Consider the following 16816-nt stretch of genomic DNA (forward strand, 5'->3'; position numbering starts at 1 on the left):
GCAGTCAGTGGTGTCCTTTCCACCTGTGCCACCATTGACTCGCTTCACCTCACTACCGACTTGTGCTGCATACCACTGCACGGACACCTCTCTTCAAAGGCTGGACACCCACCGTTACACCACCACAAGTCTGAGTGCAGCTGGTCACTTCACCGACACCACCATGGCAAGCGCTGCTCCTGTCTGGAGCACCACCGCCAATCCCATGCATGCGTGGAGCTCAGCCACCACTAGGCAAACATGGAACAGCCCTGCCGCTACAACATGTAGTAGCCCTGCCACCACCACTCTGCAAACCTGGGCCATCACTGCCGCCACCAGTCCTCCTGCAAGGACGAGCACTGACCAAGAAGAGCAGCATCAGCCACCTCAGCAGCAGCAGCCAACTCAGCAGACGCCACCTCAGCAGCAGCAGCCACCTCAGCAGCAGCCGCCACCTCAGCAGCAGCAGCAACCACCTCAGCAGCAGCAGCAACCACCTCAGCAGCAGCAACCACCTCAGCAGCAGCTGCCACCTCAGCAGCAGCCGCCACCTCAGCAGCAGCCGCCACCTCAGCAGCAGCCGCCACCTCAGCAGCAGCCGCAACCTCTGCAGCAGCAGCCGCCACCTCAGCAGCAGCAGCCATACCAGCAGACGGGGGACCTACATTCCATATTTGCCCCTACTTCAAGGCGAAATCAATCAAGGCGGGCATTGGGCCAAAGTCGGTCCAGGCACACAAGCCTACGGCGACATGCCATTACAACTAATGTAACTGAACAGATTTCCTCTCCTACAAGTGTTCCAAGTTTAATTCCCTTAACTGGACTACCTTCCCCCACAAGTTTTGTTGCCCCTTCCCCTCAAACACCGTCTTCAACTGCAAGTGTTGCATATTCCCTGCACACCCCCAAATTGAAACCATCTGCCCCCAAACGCCGTAAAAAATAATTTTTAAATTTTTTTTTTGTGATAAAAAATAAATTTACATTTGTGGTTCACCATTAATAAGTTTCATTAATGTTGTTTGCGCCGCTCACACACACTGATGGGTAAATACATGTTAAAAACCAACCCAAGGGCTAGTATAGTCATATGTGAAATAACATGGACTAGTATAGTCATTCAAAGGCCTAGTGTAATAACTCTAGTTTTACAAAATAGAATCTGGTTTCATGAAAAACAAACTGTTGAAACTTGTCTAAAAAATAAGTTTCTTTCTAGTTTCACCAGTTTGTTTTTGGTGAAACAAGATGCTAGTTGTTAAAAATCGAGTTATTACAGTAGGCCTTGGTATGACTATACTAGGCCGTGGTATTTCACATATACTACTAGCCCCAAGGCCTAGTATACTCATATTTGAAATACCACGGCCTAGTATAGTCATTCCAAGGCCTAGTGTAATAACTCTAGTTTTACCAAATAGAATCTGGTTTCATGAAAAACAAACTGTTGAAACTTGTCTAAAAAATAAGTTTCTTTCTAGTTTCACCAGTTTGTTTTTGTTGAAACAAGATGCTAGTTGTTAAAAATCGAGTTATTACAGTAGGCCTTGGTATGACTATACTAGGCCGTGGTATTTCACATATACTACTAGCCCCAAGGCCTAGTATACTCATATTTGAAATACCACGGCCTAGTATAGTCATTCCAAGGCCTAGTGTAATAACTCTAGTTTTACCAAATAGAATCTGGTTTCATGAAAAACAAACTGTTGAAACTTGTCTAAAAAATAAGTTTCTTTCTAGTTTCACCAGTTTGTTTTTGTTGAAACAAGATGCTAGTTGTTAAAAATCGAGTTATTACAGTAGGCCTTGGTATGACTATACTAGGCCGTGGTATTTCACATATACTACTAGCCCCAAGGCCTAGTATACTCATATTTGAAATACCACGGCCTAGTATAGTCATTCCAAGGCCTAGTGTAATAACTCTAGTTTTACCAAATAGAATCTGGTTTCATGAAAAACAAACTGTTGAAACTTGTCTAAAAAATAAGTTTCTTTCTAGTTTCACCAGTTTGTTTTTGTTGAAACAAGATGCTAGTTGTTAAAAATCGAGTTATAACAGTAGGCCTTGGTATGACTATACTATGCCGTGGTATTTCACATATTACTATACTACTAGCCCCAAGGCCTAGTATACTCATATTTGAAATACCACGGCCTAGTATAGTCAATTCAAAGGCCTAGTGTAATAACTTTTAATGGAGCAGATTACATTCATCCACTCAATGCTGACTTGTATTCCCCATGGACTTTCATTGGGGTTGGGTTTTGAGTGTTGTGTTTTGAGAAAATCACATACTTTGTTTTAAACTATTTGCACAATTTTATCTTGAAAAAAAATGGTTTCCTGATTCATGGCCTGCAGCTTTGCTCATTCCAATATATTTCACGCAGACTAGCAATGCTGCATTTTAACTCGTATGTGTATTTACCTGCCCAGGTGTGTGAACATAACAAAATTCAGTTATACATGGGAAGTTTTTTAATTAATCGGAGTTTAAAAAATATAGTGCACTCAGTAATGGTATCAAATAAGGATTTTTATTACCATAAACAACAACATTACACCATTTCATCTTGCCAGTGCACCCGTCCTACATCAGAAATAAAGTAGGCCGCAAATTTGTCCCTCATTTGGCCAACTTCAACGGATGACCTGAGAGTGTGCTGAGTGAATTCAGGCAATGGGTTAGGAGCATCATCGTCCAGTTCAAAGGTCGGGTGCTCTTTAGCCATCACAAAGTTATGTAGAACCACACAGGCCTTCACCACCTCATCGACTGTTTCAAGTTTAAGATTAATGGCCGTGCCCAGAATTCGCCATCTGGAAACAAGAATCCCAAAAGCACACTCGACAGTTCTTCTGGCCCTGGTCAGCCTGTAATTAAAAATTTTTTTGGTGTGGTCCAAGTCCCGGCTGGAGTAGGGTTTCAGTAAGTTTCCGCACATTTGAAAAGCCTCATCGCCAACCATTACAAAGGGCAGTGGCGGAGCTTCGGTGTGAGGAAGAGGCCGTGGCATAGGGAAATTAAATTGGTTGCCATACAACCTCCGGCCCATGTCTGAGTTTTTAAAAGCCTGCGAGTCATTACCACGGCCAAATGCTCCAATGTCCACTGCTACAAACATACATCCGGCATCCGCAATTGCAATGAGTACTATTGAAAAGTACTTTTTGTAATTATAGTACTCAGATCCCGTTCTTTGGGGTTTGATGATCCGTATGTGTTTCCCATCAACAGCTCCCAAACAGTTGGGAAAATTGCATACTGTCCAGAATTTGTCAGCAATTTCCATCCACTTTTCAGCGGTGGGCAGGGGCATAAATTCTGGGCAAAGAACATTCCAGAGAGCCCGGCAGGTGTCAGCAACAATTCCAGACAAGGTAGAGATTCCAATACGGTACTGGAAGTGTAGTGAGGATAGGGTTTCTCCAGTCGCCAGGAATCTGTGAACAGACAAAGAAGTAAAATTAATATTTATGTATATTATTTTTAAAAACTATAAAAAAAATATTAGTACATTCACGAAAACTAATTACACAAGGTTTTGAATACTAAATTTACAAAAAAAAACATCAGACCACACCCCTTTGTTTTTAAAACATACCGTAATGTCACCAGTAGCCGTTCCTCAGGAGGAATCGCACGACGGAGCTGTGTGTCCTGTCTCCGGATGGATTGTTGGACACGAGCAAGCAAATCCATGAAACTTTCGTGGGACATCCGGATATAATCTGTAAATTTCTCCGGGTTTGACTGGAGCTCGCTGTAGAGGGTATGGTATGCCCCACGGCTCTCCCGGAGTTCAACAATCGGATGTATCCACATACGCCGCCGTCTTCGCTGCCTCTCTCTCTTCCTTTGTTCATGGCAAGCAACTGCATACGCCTGAGCCATCGCGATGTCCAAATCCAAGTTGAAGTGAAAACTCTTCCAGCGCAGATCCATGGTCACGAGAAGAATCAAGCAAATGTGAAGAATACTGTAGACAGGGTGTATATATATTAACATACCACACCCACAATGAAGTCCCATTGGTCTTGTGTGTTGTTGAATGGTTGTTTTTTCTTTTTTGTGGGGTTTTTCCAAAATCTGTAAAAAAACGCAAACGCACAAAAAACGCATACAAACGCGCAAAAACGCTGCGTTTTTTTCCTGCATGCGCATTAAAATGCTGGAAAAAAACGCAGCGTTTGTATGCATTTGTATGCGTTTTTTTAATGCGTTTTTTTGCGGGAAAAACGCGCTGCAAAAAAAAGCAAGTGTGAAACTAGCCTTACATTGTCCCGGGGGGACATCACTGTCATGTGTCTGATCACTGATCTGACAGGCACTGCTGCAGGCTTCCTCCGTGCCTGCACTCCGCAGGCACTGAGGAAGCCGCCTCCCTGCAGGCCCCCGCGGCCATATCGGATCTGGAGGCTTGCAGGGAGGAGGACCCTCGGAGCGACGCAGAACATAGCATCGCTCCGGGGGTCTCAGGGAAGCACGGATGGAGCCCTCTCCCTGCACGCTTCTCTCCTATGTCCCAGTAAACTGCGATCATGTTTAATCACAGTGTGCCAGGGGTTAATGTGTCGGAGGCGGTCCGTGACCACCCCTGACACAGTGCCGAGTGTCAGCTGTGATAATCAGCTGACACCCGGCCGCCATAAACGGCGCTCCCCCCGTGAGTGCTGCTGATCGCGTTAAATGTACTATTCCATCCTTGGGACTTACTGTAAGTCCCAGGTCAGATGGACGGAATAGTACATCTAATGTAGGAAAGGGGTTAAGGCACATTAGAGATTAATGAGAAAAAAAAAAACGTTTTGTACCAAAGTCCCCTGTTCTTTAGCTGCAAAAAATGTATTGAGGTACTTAACACAAAATTCCTCTCTCATTGAATCCACTATAGGACACGAGGATGGGTAAAGGGAAGAGGACCTGTTGTGAATTCTCTCTCTGGCTTCCCTCTGGTGATTACTGAAGATAGTGGAGCTGGTCAGATTGACAGAGGGGTTGCGAGTTCTTTCTGGATTCCCTCTGGTGGTTTCTGGAGGTAGTGGAGCTGATCTGATTGACAGAGGCTTGCCACCTGATAATGAGGAAGACGACTAGAGATCTGGAGTTTCTGATTGGGATTTAAGATAGCTGACTCCCTCTATCCCTGCTGGTGATTTTCTTCCTGTGCCTCCTGAGGTCTGATGTCTCCTGCTCTTTCCCTGCATGTTCAGCCAAGTGGTTTATATGCTATTCTGTTTACATTTGATCTGGTTTTGTCTATCTCAGTTTTGTGTGGGTCAGCCAGCTCCGGCTGGGGCTGTGCTGAATCACCGCCCATATGTTACTGCATGTGCCAGGTCTCTTTTGCTTTGCTTTCAGAATATACCAGAGTGCTGATATAGTGGGGGCGAAGTTGTGCGACTTCAGTGTTTTTGTGCATCAGAAGTGTTGGACTTTTTGCAGGGTTTTTTGCGTGATTTCAGACAGGGTCTTTCCTGTCTAGTCAGTGTGGGCCCCATCGTTTGCACAGTCTATTTTTCTGCCTGCGTTTGTGTTTTCATCTTGTGTCATCAACAATATATGTTTGGGGGCTAGCTATTCCTTTGGGGTCTGCTCCAGGGCAGTTTAGATTTCCCCTTTCTTGCTTTAGGCTTAGTTAGCTCTCCGGCTGTGCTGAGGCGTCTAGGATCATCGTAGGTACGCTCCACGGCTACTGCTAGTTGTGTGGATAGGATCAGGGGTCTGCAATCCGCTTAGTTACCAACCTCTCTGGTTTTCTGTGGTTTAGCCTGGGCCTGCTATCCTCCTCGGTGACCCATTCATAACAGAATCACCAGCCTAACTGTAGACTCTATGGTACTCTAAAGAAGGAAAGAATTAAAAAAAAAAAGTGTCAGAATTTTTTTTTCATATATTTTTTCCTTTTTTTCTGGGCCGTAAGAGGATATTTTTTGTCTCAATGGAGACTAAGCAATTGTCCTATCATGTTGAGCAGCTCGCTGCTGAAGTGCGGGGAATTTCTGCCTATCTCGCTCAATCTTCTGCTGTTGATCCAAAAATCCCTACTCCTGATGTGTTTTCTGGGGAGCGGTCTAAATTTCTGAATTTTAAAAATAATTGTAAATTATTTCTTGCCTTGAAGCCTAACTCCTCGGGGAGCTCGGTGCAGCAGGTTAAAATTGTCATCTCCCTGCTGCGCGGCGATCCCTAGGATTGGGCTTTTTCTGACACCTGGAGATCCTATTCTGGCTAATGTGGATACATTTTTTCAAGCCTTGGAGTTGTTGTATGATGAACCTAATGCTGTTGATCAAGCTGAGAAAACCTTATTGGCATTGAACCAGGGTCAGGATTCTGCAGAGTTATATTGTCAAAAATTCCAAAAGTGGGCGGTCCTTACTAAATGGAATGACGATGCCCTAGCGGCTCTCTTTCGGAAGGGTTTGGCAGAAACCGTAAAAGATGTTATGGTGGGATTTCCTGTCCCCTCTGGTCTTGACTCCATGTCATTGGCCATTCAAATTGATCGGCATTTACGTGAACATAAAACTACACGAGAGGCGTTGCCGCCTTTCGAACGAACTTCTGAACCCATGCAATGTGATAGGGTTTTGCCTAGGGCGCAACGTCAGGAGTTTAGAAGGTGTAATAAGTTGTGTTTTTTCTGCGGTCACGCCTCTCATACTATTGCTGTCTGCCCTAAACGAGAAAAGCGTTTTGCTCACACATTTGCGGTGGGCAGTGTACAACCTAAGTTCCTTTTGGCGATTACCCTGATCAGCTCCTTGTCTACATTTTCCGCTAAGGCTTTTGTAGATTCAGGAGCAGCTTTGAATCTGCTGGATTTAGACTTTGCTAAGCGTTGTGGTTTTCCCATGATACCCCTGTGGACTCCTATCCCTTTGAGGGGTATTGATGCTACTCCTTTGGCGGAGAATAAACCTCAGTTTTGGACCCAGGTGATAATGCGGGTCATCCCAGACCACCAAGAAAATTGAAAATTTTTGGTGTTGCACAATTTGCATGACACTATTGTTCTGGGTTTCCCTTGGTTGCAAACTCATAATCCTGTTTTAGATTGGAAATCTGTGTCTGTGGTGAGTTGGGGTTGTCAATGTGTTCTTAGTGACACTCCTGTTTTCTCCACCTCTCCCCAGTCTCATGATATTCCTATTTGGCTGATTTTTCTGATGTATTCAGTGAGAGTAAAGGGGGTTTTACACTAAGCAATATCGCTAGCAATATCGCTAAATTGTCACTGGTTTTGTGACGTTATAGCGATATTGCTAGCGATATTGCTAGCGATATCGCTATGTGTGATACTTACCAGCGACCGGCTCCCCCGCTGCTCATCGCTGATCGCGCGAGAATGTCCGGCTCCATTTCTCGTCGGGCGCTTCCTGCTGGGCTTCCTGCTGTGACGTCCAGCGACGCGTGGAGGCGGGCGGGAGGACGCAGGATCGCTGTGTGTGAATGGTAAGTATCGTGCGCTGCGTCGCTGCTGCATCGCTGTGAGATCTTTCTGTATGAAAGCTCACTAGCGATCATTTAGCGATGCACCAGCGATCCTGACCGGGTCGGATCGCTGGTGCATCGCTAAATGTAAAAGGGCCTTAAGTCTGCGTGTTTGCCTCCTCACAGGAGTTATGACTGTGCAATTGAGTTAATGCCCGGGTCTAAATTTCCCAAGGGTCGGCTTTTCAACTATAGGTACCCGAACATGATGCTATACGATCTTATATCAAGGAGTCGTTGGAGAAGGGTCATATTAGACCATCCTCTTCACCTTTAGGTGCTGGCTTTTTTTTGTGGCCAAGAAAGATGGTTCATTAAGGCCATGTATGGACTATCGTTCCCTTAACAAGATCACTTTTAAATATCAGTACCCGTTACCCCTGATTTCTGATTTATTTTCCAGAGTTAAAGTGCCTGTTGGTTTGCCAAGCTTGACCTCAGGGGGGCGTATAATCTTATTTGCATAAAGCACGGGGATGAATGGAAGACAGCATTTAATACTCCAGAGGGACATTTTGAGTACCTGGTGATGCCTTTTGGGCTAATGCCCCTTCTGTCTTCCAGTCTTTTATGAATGATATTTTCCGGGACCTTGTGGATAAGTTTTTGATCATTTGTCTGAATGATATTTTGATCTTTTCCAGTGATTGGGATTCTCATGTGGAACATGTCCAGATGGTGTTCCGGATTTTGAGGGAAAATTCTCTGTATGTTAAGGGATCAAAGTGCCTCTTTGGTGTACAGAGGATTTCATTTTTGGGATTCATTTTGTACCAGTCTGCTATTGAAATGGACCCGGCCAAGATACAGGCCATTTATGATTGCGTTCAGCCTACTTCTTTGAAGGCTCTCCTGAAGTTTTTGGGTTTTGCTAATTTCTACCGTAAATTTATAAGTAATTTTTCTGGTATTGTTAAACCACTGACTGATTTGACCAAAAAGGGCGCTGATGTGGTGAATTGGTCTCCAGAGGCAGTTTTGGCATTTCAGAAGCTTAAGCGGAGATTCACTTCGGCTCCAGTTCTACGGCAACCTGATGCCTCACTCCCATTTCAGGTGGAGGTAGATGCTTCTGAGATTGGTGCAGGAGCCGTTTTGTCCCAAAGAGATCCGGTGACTTCTAAGATGAATCCCTGTGCCTTATTTTCTCGAAAGTTCTCCCCATCTGAACGCAACTATGACGTGGGGAATCGGAAATTGTTGGCCATGAAATGGGCATTTCAAGAGTGGAGACATTGGCTGGAGGGAGCTAGACATCAAGTTGTGGTCCTCACTGACCACAAGAATTTGATTTATCTTGAATCAGCCAAACGCTTGAATCCTAGACAGGCTAGGTGGGCCTTGTTTTTCACGCGTTTTAATTTTGTGGTCTCTTTTCTTCCGGGCACTAAGAATGTTAAAGCGGACGACCTTTCTAGGAGTTTCTTTGCAGATTCTTTTGATGTGACCGAGCCTACTACCATTCTAAATGAGGGTGTAGTTCTTTCCGCCATCTCACCCGATTTGAGACGTGCCCTGGAGGAATTTCAGGAGAACAAACCTGAACGTTGCCCTATGGGGAAATTGTATGTCCCTGACCAGTGGAGGAAAAGAGTAATGTCTGAAATTCATTGCTCCGCATTGGCTGGTCATTCAGGTATTTTTGGTACCAGAGATTTGGTGAGTCGGTCTTTTTGGTGACCTACCTTATCTCGTGAAGTCAGGAATTTTGTGCAGTCCTGTGGGACTTGTTCTCGGTCCAAGACCTGTTCTCATTCTAGTGGGTTGTTGATGCCCCTGCCGGTGCCCAGGAGGCCATGGACTCATATCTCAATGGATATTATTTCTAATCTTCCTGTCTCTCAGAGAATGACTGTTATCTGGGTCATCTGTGATAGATTTTCTAAGATGGTCCATCTTGTACCACTCCCAAAGTTGCCATCTTCTTCTGAGTTGGTGCCCTTGTTTTTACAACAGGTGGGTTCGGTTGCACAGGATTTCTGAGAACATTGTGTCGGACAGAGGAGTCCAGTTTGTTTCCAGATTTTGGAGAGCTTTTTGTTCCAAACTGGGAATTCAGTTATCTTTTTCCTCTGCATTTCATCCTCAGACCAATGGGCAAACTGAGAACACAAACCAGACTTTGGAATCCTATTTGAGATGTTTCCTATATGCTGATCAGGATGACTGGGTCTCATTTTTGCGCTTGGCCGAATTTGCGCTAAACAATAGGGCTAGTACTGCCACTTTGATGTCGCCCTTTTTCTGTAACTTTGGGTTTCATCCTCGATTTTCGTCAGGGCAGGTGGAATCTTCGGCCAAGTGTGGATTCTGTGGTAGAGAGAATGCAGCAGATTTGGGACCAAGTGGTGGATAAGTTGTCCCACTCAAGAAAAAGGCCAACGGTTTTCCAACTGGCATAGGACTTTTGGTCCCAGGTTTAAAGTGGGTGATATGGTTTAGTTGTCTTCAAAGAATATTCCTATGAAGGTTGCGTCTCCAAAATTCAAGCCAAGATTCATTGGACCTTATAAGATTTTGGAAATCCTTAATCCCGTTTGGCTCTTCCAGTTACGTTTAAGATTCATAACGTGTTCCATAAATCCTTGTTGAAGAGGTTTGTAGAGCCAGTAGTTCCAATGGTGGCACCTCCTGACCCTGTATTGGTTAAAGGTAATTTGGAGTATGAGGTAGAGAAAATATTGGATTCTCGTTTGCTAGACGGAGACTCCAGTACCTGGTCAAATGAAAGGGTTATGGCCAGGAGGATAATTATTGGGTCTCTGCTTCTGACATTCATGCCGAAAGATTGGTTTGTGCTTTTCACCGGGCCCATCCTGACCGGCCGGGTGGCGTGGATGAGGGTTCGGTGACTCCTCCTCAAGGGGGGGTACTGTTGTGAATTCTCTCTCTGGTGATTACTGAAGATAGTGGAGCGGGTCAGATTGAGAGTTCTCTTTCTGGGCTCCCTCTGGTGGTTACTGGAGGTAGTGGAGCTGATCTGATTGACAGAGGCTTGCCACCTGATAATGAGGAAGACGATTGGAGATCTGGGGTTTCTGATTAGGATTTAAGACAGCTGACTCCCTCTATCCCTGCTGGTGATTTTCTTCCTGTGCCTCCTGAGGTCTGATGGCTCCTGCTCTTTCCCTGCATGTTCAGCTAAGTGGAACATGTGCTATTCTGTTTGCATTTGATCTCGTTTTGTCTCTGCTTTATGCGGGTCAGCTAGCTCTGCCTGGGGCTGTATCACCGCCCATATGTTACTGCACGTGCCAGTTTGTTTTGTCCCCTTTTATATTGGTCTCTTTTTGCTTTGCTTTCAGAATATACCAGAGTGCTGGGCGAAGTTGTGCGACTTCAGTGGTTTTGTGCATCAGACGTGTCGGATTTTTGCAGGGTTTTTTGCGTGATTGCAGACAGTGTCTTTCCTTTCCTGTCTAGTCAGTGTGGGCCCCATCGTTTGCTCAGTCTATTTTTCTGCCTGCGTTTGTGTTTTCATCTTGTCTCACCAACAGTATATGTTTGGGGGCTAGCTATTCCTTTGAGGTCTGCTCTGGGGCAGTTTAGATTTCCCCTTTCTTGCTTTAGGCTTAGTTAGCTCTCCGGCTGTGCCGAGGCATCTAGGATCATCGTAGGTACGCCCCACGGCTACTGCTAGTTGTGTGGACAGGATCAGGGGTTTGCATCCGCTTAGTTACCAACCTCTCTGGTTTTCTGTGGCTTAGCCTGGGCCTGCTATCCTCCTCGGTGACTAAATTTTATCAAGGACCTAGGTGGGCCCTGTGCCATATATAACAAGTCCTTGGATGACCCCAAAAAAACCCCATAAAACAAAGCCCCGAAAAAATAGAGAGAAGCATGACAGTACAGAGAGTATGTACAGCAGATAAGGTAAAGGTGAGAAATAAATATTGGACAAAGGAAATGAAAAGGTGGTAGACCCCCAAAGGACCAACCCTAGCAAGCCACAAGAAGTGGAAAGAGGGGACGGGAACTTCGGAGATCTTAGACTCATCTATCTGACATCGGAGGGGTGTTGGGTCACACCAATTTTGGCAGAACACGGATGGTGGAGGCACCAGCACTCCACTTGGTGGAGAGAGGGCACATGATGAATTGCCATCTAAAGAAGTCACTACTGTGGAGGGCACGGTGAAAGAAGATGGAGGAAACCCCCAACACCTAGAAGAAAACAAAGAAATTTATATAAGAAAAATCCTGCCTAAATTGTACAAAAAGCCATGGCCGCCCCTCCCAATATTCACACCGTGATCTAATGCCCATCAGCAACAATGTACAACCTGAACATGAGGTTATTACTTTACATTCTGATAAGCCTGTATGAAGCCCACTACCACGTCACAGTTACCAAAACAGGGGGCCCTAGCTTTGAAGGGAATCTGTGTTCCCATTTTTGGCCTATAAGCTGCGGCCACCGGCATCAGGGGCTTATCTACAACATTCTGTAATGCATTCTGTAATGCTGTAGATGAGCCCCGGATGTAACCTGAAAGAAAAGAAAAAAAAGAGTCAGATTATACTCACCCCGGGATCCGGTCCGATGGGTGTGGCGGTTCGGTCCGGGTCCTCCCATCTTCATGTGATGCCGTCCTCCTTCTTACTGCTGCAGCAGCGCAGGCCCTCTCTGACCTTTCCCAGTGCCTGCGCACTGCAGTAATTTACTCTGCCCTCAACAGGGCAGAGCAGTACGCCTGCGCAGGAGCCGCAGCAGAAGTAAGAAGGGGAACGTGATCACATGAAGATGGGAGGACCCGGACCGGACCGCGACACTAACCGCCCCCGGTGAGTATAATATAACTTGTTTTTCTTATCTTTCAGGTTACATCCGGGGCTTTTCTACAGCATTACAGAATCTTTTAAAGGTGCGACCTTGGTTACAGTGGCAGCGCCCCTGGCAGGAAGAGCGGTAGCGCACTTCCTTCCCTAGGCAGACTCCAAGCACGCAGTCCCATGCAAGCAATATTACCCCCTTCTCCCGAGGTAGACACCCCTCCAGCATGCGCATGCAGCCCCATGCAAGCAACATCACCCCCTTCTCCCCAGGCAGACCCCCCCTCCAGCCCCATGCAAGCAACATCCCCCTTCTCCCCAGGCAGACCCCCCCCTTCAGCATCCAGCCTCATGTAAGCATCACTCCCTTCTCCCCAGGCAGACACCCCCCTCCAGCATCCAGCCCCATGCGACCAACATCACCACCTTCTACCCAGGCAGACCCCCCTCCAGCATGCACATGCAGCCCCATGCAACCAACATCAACCCCTTCTCCCCAGGCAGACCCACCTCCAGCAACATCACCCCTTTCTCACCAGGCAGACCCCCTCAAGCATGCACATGCAGCCCCATGCAAGCATCACCCCCTGCTCCCCAGGCAGACCAACCTCCAGCATTCACCCCCTTCACCCCAGGCAGACGCCCCTCTCCAGCATGAACATGCAGCCCCATGCAAGCAACATTACCCCCTTCTCCCGAGGCAGACTCCCCCTTCAGCATGCACACGCAGCCCCATGCAAGCAACATCACCCCCTTCTCCCGAGGCAGACCCCCCCCTTCAGCATGCACACGCAGCCCCATCCAAGCAACATCACCCCCTTCTCCACAGGCATACCCCCCTCCAGCATGCGCACACAGCCCCATGCAAGCAACATCACCCCCTTCTCCCCAGGCAGACCCCCCTCCAGCATCCAGCCCCATGCAAGCATCACGCCCTGCTCTACAGTAAGACCCCCTCCAGCATCCAGCCCCATGTAACCATCACCCCCTGCTCCCCAGGCAGACCCCCCCGCTCCTGCATGCACATGCAGCCCCATGCAAGCAACATCACCCCCTTCTCCCCAGGCAACCCCCCCGCTCCTGCATGCACATGCAGCCCCATGCAAGCAACATCACCCCCTTCTCCCCAGGCACCCCCCCGCTCCTGCATGCACACGCAGCCCTATGAAAGCAACATCACCCCCTTCTCCCCAGGCAGACCCCCCCTCCAGCATGCACACGCAGCCCCATGCAAGCAACATCACCTCCTCCCCAGGCAGACTCCCTCCAGCATGCACACGCAGCCCCATGCAAGCAACATCACCTCTTTCTCCCAGGCAGACACCCTCCAGCATGCACATGCAGCCCCATGCAAGCAACATCACCCCCTTCTCCCCAGGCAAACCCCCCCTCCAGCATCCAGTCCAGCCCCATGCAAGCATCACACCCTGCTCTACAGTAAGACCCCCCTCCAGCATCCAGCCCCATGTAACCATCACCCCCTGCTCCCCAGGCAGACCCCCCTCCAGCATGCACATGTAGCCCCATGCAAGCAACATCACCTCCTTCTCCCCAGGCAGACCCCCCTCCAGCATCCAGCCCCATGCAAGCATCACGCCCTGCTCTACAGTAAGACCCCCTCCAGCATCCAGCCCCATGTAACCAACATCACCCCCTGCTCCCCAGGCAGACCCCCCCCGCTCCTGCATGCACATGCAGCCCCATGCAAGCAACATCACCCCCTTCTCCCCAGGCAACCCCCCTGCTCCTGCATGCACATGCAGCCCCATGCAAGCAACATCACCCCCTTCTCCCCAGGCACCCCCCCGCTCCTGCATGCACACGCAGCCCCATGAAAGCAACATCACCCCCTTCTCCCCAGGCAGACCCCCCCTCCAGCATGCACACACAGCCCCATGCAAGCAACATCACCTCCTTCTCCCCAGGCAGACTCCCTCCAGCATGCACACGCAGCCCCATGCAAGCAACATCACCTCTTTCTCCCAGGCAGACACCCTCCAGCATGCACATGCAGCCCCATGCAAGCAACATCACCCCCTTCTCCCCAGGCAAACCCCCCCTCCAGCATCCAGTCCAGCCCCATGCAAGCATCACACCCTGCTCTACAGTAAGACCCCCCTCCAGCATCCAGCCCCATGTAACCATCACCCCCTGCTCCCCAGGCAGACCCCCCTCCAGCATGCACATGTAGCCCCATGCAAGCAACATCACCTCCTTCTCCCCAGGCAACCCCCCCCCCGCTCCTGCATACACACGCAGCCCCATGAAAGCAACATAACCCCCTTCTCCCCAGTCAGACGCCCCCTCCAAAATGCACACGCAGCCCCATGCAAGCAACATCACCCCCTTCTCCCCAAGCAGCCCACCCTCCAGCATGCACACGCAGCCCCATGCAAGAAACATCACCCCCTTCTCCCCAAGCAGCCCCCCTCCAGCATGCACACGCAGCCCCATGCAAGCAACATCACCCCCTTCTCCCCAGGCAGACCCCCCCCTCCAGCATGCACATGCAGCCCCATGCAAGCAACATCACCCCCTTCTCCTCAGGCAGACCCCCCTCCAGCATGCACACGCAGCCCCATGCAAGCAACATCACCCCCTTCTCCACAGGCAGACCCCCCTCCAGCATGCACACGCAGCCCCATGCAAGCAACATCACCTCCTTCTCCACAGGCAGACCCCCCCTCCAGCATGAAGCCCCATGCAAGCAACATCACCCCCTTCTCCCCAGGCAGCCCACCCTCCAGCATGCACACGCAGCCCCATGCAAGCAACATCACCCCCTTCTCCACAGGCAGACCCCCCTCCAGCATGCACACGCAGCCCCATGCAAGCAACATCACCTCCTTCTCCACAGGCAGACCCCCCCTCCAGCATGAACATGCAGCCCCATGCAAGCAACATCACCTCTTTCTCCCCAGGCAGACCCCCCTCTAGCATGCACACGCAGCTCCATGCAAGCAACATCACCCCCTGCTCCCCAGGCAGACCCCCCCCCCGCTCCTGCATGCACATGCAGCCCCATGCAAGCAACATCACCCCCTTCTCCCCAGGCAACCCCCCCGCTCCTGCATGCACATGCAGCCCCATGCAAGCAACATCACCCCCTTCTCCCCAGGCACCCCCCCGCTCCTGCATGCACACGCAGCCCCATGAAAGCAACATCACCCCCTTCTCCCCAGGCAGACCCCCCCTCCAGCATGCACACGCAGCCCCATGCAAGCAACATCACCTCCTTCTCCCCAGGCAGACTCCCTCCAGCATGCACACGCAGCCCCATGCAAGCAACATCACCCCCTTCTCCCCAGGCAAACCCCCCCTCCAGCATCCAGTCCAGCCCCATGCAAGCATCACACCCTGCTCTACAGTAAGACCCCCCTCCAGCATCCAGCCCCATGTAACCATCACCCCCTGCTCCCCAGGCAGACCCCCCTCCAGCATGCACATGTAGCCCCATGCAAGCAACATCACCTCCTTCTCCCCAGGCAACCCCCCCCCCCGCTCCTGCATACACACGCAGCCCCATGAAAGCAACATAACCCCCTTCTCCCCAGTCAGACGCCCCCTCCAAAATGCACACGCAGCCCCATGCAAGAAACATCACCCCCTTCTCCCCAGGCAGACCCCCCCCCCTCCAGCACGCACATGCAGCCCCATGCAAGCAACATCACCCCCTTCTCCTCAGGCAGACCCCCCCTCCAGCATGAAGCCCCATGCAAGCAACATCACCCCCTTCTCCACAGGCAGACCCCCCTCCAGCAGGCACACGCAGCCCCATGCAAGCAACATCACCTCCTTCTCCACAGGCAGACCCCCCCTCCAGCATGAACATGCAGCCCCATGCAAGCAACATCACCCCTTTCTCCCCAAGCAGCCCCATGCAAGCAACATCACCCCCTTCTCCCCAGGCAAACCCCCCTCCAGCATGCACACGCAGCCCCATGCAAGCAACATCACCTCCTTCTCCCCAGGCAGACCCCCCTCCAGCATGCACACGCAGCCCCATGCAAGCAAACATCACCCCTCCTCCAGCTCGTGCATGAACATCCACTTACCTGCCATGACACCGGCAGCTTCCTGTCTGCTGCTCTGCTCTATGGAGGAGGAGGAGGCCCCGCCCCTTCTGGTCACATGGGCATGACGTCAGCACAGCTCCATGGCGACTTGGATTTAGCCGCCCTCTACCTTTTTTTTTTTTTTTAAACAGCTGCAACCGGAAGTAGAAGCGGCTCACTTCCGGTATCGATCTTGTGGAGCGACAGGAGCAGAGCTGTCATCGGAGGAGGGAGCGGCCGACACCCCGCAGAGGACAGAAGGGAGACGGTGTGTGGGGGGGCAGAGCCGGAGCTGGCGCGTTGGGGACGGGGGTAGAGCCGGAGCTGGCGGGGGGCGGACGGGGGTAGGACCTGAGCTGGCGGGGGGCGGACGGGGGCAGGGCCGGAGCTGGAGGGGGGCGGACGGGGGCAGGGCCGGAGCTGGAGGGGGGAGGGGCAGGGCCGGAGCTGGAGGGGGGCAGGGCCGGAGCTGGAGGGGGGCGGGGCAGGGCCGGAGCT

Source organism: Dendrobates tinctorius, unplaced genomic scaffold (genome assembly GCF_039654945.1).
Source record: "Dendrobates tinctorius isolate UK_male_01 unplaced genomic scaffold, ASM3965494v1 ptg000126l, whole genome shotgun sequence".
In the NCBI taxonomy this organism is placed as follows: Eukaryota; Metazoa; Chordata; class Amphibia; order Anura; family Dendrobatidae; genus Dendrobates; species Dendrobates tinctorius.